The sequence below is a fragment of the Nicotiana attenuata genome, unplaced genomic scaffold (assembly GCF_001879085.1).
Source record: "Nicotiana attenuata strain UT unplaced genomic scaffold, NIATTr2, whole genome shotgun sequence".
NCBI lineage: Eukaryota > Viridiplantae > Streptophyta > Magnoliopsida > Solanales > Solanaceae > Nicotiana > Nicotiana attenuata.
Window position 1 is genome coordinate 5,738 of NW_017671740.1, and position 4,664 is coordinate 10,401.

Genomic DNA, 4,664 nt, shown 5'->3' on the forward strand with positions numbered 1-4,664 from the left:
AGCAGATCGTCCCAGAGACATGGTTCAGGGAGGTGGGGCCCAGCCCCGGTGTTATGCTTTGCCAGCCAGGCCAGAGGCTGAGTCTTCAGATGCTGTTATTACAGGTACTATTCTGGTCTGTGATAGGGATGCCTCAGTGCTATTTACCCCGGGTCTACGTATTCCTATGTGTCGTCTTATTTTGCACCCTACCTGGCTATGCCTAGTGATGCTTTGGGTATCCCTGTTTATGTATCTACACCGGTGGGTGATTCTATAGTGGTCGACCGAGTTCATCATTCCTGTGTGGTAGTGTTTGAGGGTCTTGAGACCCGTGTTGATTTATTGCTTTTAGACATGGTAGATTTCGACGTTATATTAGGGATGGATTGGTTGTCCCCGTATCATGTTATCTTGGATTGTCTCGCCAAGACAGTGACCTTGGCTTTGCCAGATTTGCCCCGACTGGAGTGGAGAGGGACCCCAGGTCATGCCACCCGCAGTGTTATTTCATATGTGAGGGCTCGACGCATGGTCGATAAGGGGTGTTTAGCTTATCTGGCATATGTTCGCGATTCCAGCACAGAGGTTCCTTCTATTGACTCTGTTCCTATTGTTCGGGAGTTCCCCGAGGTTTTCCCTTCAGACCCGCCGGGTATGCCGCCCGACAGGGATATTGATTTTTGTATTGATCTGGCCCCAAGCACGCAGCCCATTTCTATTCCGCCGTATCGCATGGCTCCGCCAGAGTTGAAGGAGTTAAAGGACCAGTTGCAAGATTTACTAGAGAAGGGTTTCATCAGGCCTAGTGTTTCTCCTTAGGGTGCGCCGATGTTATTTGTGAAGAAAAAGGATGGATCGATGAGGATGTGCATTGATTACCGGCAATTGAATAAGGTGACGATAAAGAACAAGTATCCGTTGCCAAGGATTGACGATTTGTTCGACCAGCTTCAAGGTGCGAGGGTGTTTTCAAAAGATAGACTTGAGGTCTGGCTACCACCGGTTGAGGATTAGGGCGTCTGATGTCCCTAAGACAGCTTTCCGCACTCGGTATGGGCATTATGAGTTTTTGGTCATGTCATTTGGGTTGACCAATGCCCCAGCCGCATTTATGGAGTTGATGAACCGAGTGTTCAGACCGTACTTGGACATGTTCGTGATAGTCTTTATTGATGATATTTTGGTGTACTCCCACATCCAGGAGGAGCACGAGCAGCACCTTAGGGTGGTTCTTCAGACTCTAAAGGATAGTCAGTTGTATGCTAAGTTCTCGAAGTGCGAGTTCTGGTTGAGTTCGGTTGCATTTCTGGGTCATGTTGTATCAGCAGAGGGTATTCAGGTGGACCCGAAGAAGATTGAGGCAGTCAAGAACTGGCCTCGACCAGCATCAACTACTGAGATTTGGAGTTTCTTGGGGTTAGCAGGTTATTACCGCCGGTACGTGGAGGGGTTTTCATCCATAGCAGCCCCGATGACCAGACTGACCCAGAAGGGTGCCTAGTTCAGATGGTCAGATGAGTGTGAGGCAAGCTTTCAGAAGCTCAAGGCAGCTCTGACTACGGCACCGGTATTGGTTTTGCCCACAGGTTCAGGGCCTTATACAGTTTATTGTGTTGCTTCCCATATTGGGCTTGGTGCGGTATTGATGTAGGATGGCAGAGTCATTGCTTATGCTTCGAGGCAGTTGAAGATCCACGAGAAGAATTATCCGGTTCATGATCTAGAGTTGGCAGCCATTGTCCATGCTTTGAAGATTTGGAGGCATTACCTATATGGCGTGACGTGTGAGGTGTACACTGATCACAAGAGTCTGCAGTACGTGTTCAAGCAGAAGGAGTTGAACTTGAGGCAGAGGAGGTGGTTGGAGCTACTGAAGGATTATGATGTTACTATTTTGTACCACCCAGGGAGGGCCAATGTGGTGGCCGATGCATTGAGTAGGAAGTCCGCCAGCATGGGTAGTCTTGCTTATATTCCGGTCAGCCAGAGACCGCTTGCTTTGGATGTTCAGGCCGTGGCCAATCAATTTGTGAGGTTGGACATTTCTGAGCCTAGCAGAGTGTTAGCCTGCACGGTCGCTCGCTCTTCATTATTGGAGCGTATCCGTGATCGGCAGTTTGATGATCCCCATTTTTGTGTCCTGAGAGGTGCAGCGTGGAGGTGCCACGAAGGTGACCTTAGATGATGATGGTGTTTTGAGATTGCAGGGGCGAGTTTGTGTGCCCAATGTCGATGGGATTCGAGAGTTGATCTTAGCGGAAGCCCATGGTTCTCGGTATTCTATTCACCCGGGCGCCGCGAAGATGTATCAGGACTTGCGGAAGCTTTATTGGTGGCGCAGGATGAAGAAGGATATTGTTGCATATGTAGCTCGATGTTTGAACTGTCAGCAGGTTAAGTATGAGCATCAGAGGCCTGGTGGTTTGTTTCAGAGGATTGAGCTCCCCGAGTGGAAGTGGGAGAGGATTACCATGGATTTCGTTACTGGACTCCCGATGATTCGGAAGAAGTTTGATGCTATTTGGGTCATTGTTGATAGGCTGACCAAGTCAGCGCATTTTATTCCTGTTGCAGCCACTTATTCATCGGAGAGGTTAGCCAAGATCTACATCCGAGAGATTGTTCGCCTTCATGGGGTGCCGGTATCTATCATTTCAGACCAGGGTACGCAGTTTACCTCACGCTTCTGGAGAGCAGTTCAGCAGGAGTTAGGCACCCAGGTTCAGTTGAGCACAGCATTCCACCCTCAGACGGACGGGCAATCCGTGAGGACTATTCAGATATTGGAGGATATGCTCTGAGCCTGTGTCATTGATTTTGGAGGCTCGTGGGACCAGTTTTTGCCTTTAGCAGAGTTCGCCTACAACAACAGCTACCAGTCCAGCATTCAGATGGTTCCATATGAGGCATTGTATGGTAGGCGATGTCGGTCTCCGGTTGGGTGTTTTGAGCCGGGAGAGGCTCGGTTATTAGGTACAGATTTAGTTCAGGAGGCCTTAGATAAGGTCAAGATCATTCAGGAGAGGCTTCGTTCAACTTAGTCTAGGCAGAAGAGTCATGCAGACCGTAAGGTTCGAGATGTAGCTTTCATGGTTGGTGAGCGGGTATTGCTCCGAGTGTCGCCTATGAAGGGCGTGATGAGATTTGGGAAGAAGGGCAAGCTTATCCCTAGGTACATCGGCCCGTTTGAGATTCTTGATCGAGTGGGTGAGGTGGCTTATAGACTTGCGTTGCCACCTAGCTTATCAGCCGTGCACCCAGTTTTCCATGTATCTATGCTTCATAGGTATCACGACGATCCTACCCATGTGTTAGACTTCAGTATTGTCCAGTTGGACAAGGACTTATCATATGAGGAGGAGCCGGTAGCTATTCTAGACCGGCAGGTTCGTCAATTGAGGTCTAAGAGTTTTCCTTCTGTTCGTGTTTAGTGGAGAGGTCAGCCTCCTGAGGCATCGACCTGGGAGTCCGAGTCTGATATGCGAAGCCGTTATCCCCACCTTTTTCCTGACTCAGGTACTTCTTTCTCTTGTCCGTTCGAGGACGAACGGTTGTTTTAGAGGAGGGGAATGTGACGACCCAAAGGGGTCATCACCTGTATTCCTACTCACTCTGTATTTCTGAGGCCGTGAAAACCTCACTTGGGGGTTGCCTCGAACTTGTGTGCGCAGTCCGGGCGCGTAGCCGGAACGTTTAAATATGAATTTGTGAGAAAGATAATAAACTTTTGATGTTTTAATTGATTAAGTTTGACTTCGGTCAACGTTTTGGGCAAACGGACCCGGACTCGTGATTCGACAGTCCCGGAGGGTCCGTAGGGAAATATGAGACTTGGGGGTGTGCCCGGAATCAAATTCCGAGGTCCCGAGTCCGAGGAATGAATTTTTACGTGAAATTGTTTTCTGAAAATAATTAAAGAATTGGAAAGTGATATTTGTTTAGAAGACTGTGGTATCGGGCTCGTATTTTGGTTCCGACGCACGGTACAAGTCTTATATATGATTTAAGCGCTTCCTGTAAAGTTTGGTTGAAAGCGGACGTCATTTGACGTGTTTCGGACTTAAAATGGAAAAAATTGTGTTTTATGAAAAGTTGGAAGAAATCATGTGATTTGAGGCTTGATTCTATGTATATGACATTATTTTGACGATTTGATCACACGAGTAAGTCCGTAGGAGGTTTTTGAAGTTGTGTGCATGTTCGGTTTGGAGCCCGAGGGCTCGGGTGAGTTTTGAGTGGGTCCCGGAAGGTCTTAGGCTTAGAAACATTCTGAAGTTGCAGGTTCAGGGGTTGCAGGCCCCCAGCGCGCCCGCGGTCAAATCCGCGCGGTCAGTGCTGGAAGCCGCGCGGCCGCGGTACATTTCTGTGTGGTCCACGTGGCTTGGGTTCAGAGGGCCAAGGGGGTAAGTCGACCAGCGCGGCCGCGCACCAAATCAGTGCGGTCCGCGCTGGGTAGGTTCAGAGAGTGGGTTCCCCACCCTTCCTCGGCGCGGCCGCGGGGCATTTTTGTGCGGTCCGCGCCGGGTCTCCAGTACAGTATATAAAGTCGGGATTTTCAGTCATTTTTCACTTTTTCAAAACCCAAAACATAAGAGGCGATTTTCCAAACGATTCTACTTCTTCAAAACGATTGGTAAGTGATTTCTAACTGATTTTCTATACTCCTTAGCATCCTTAAACAT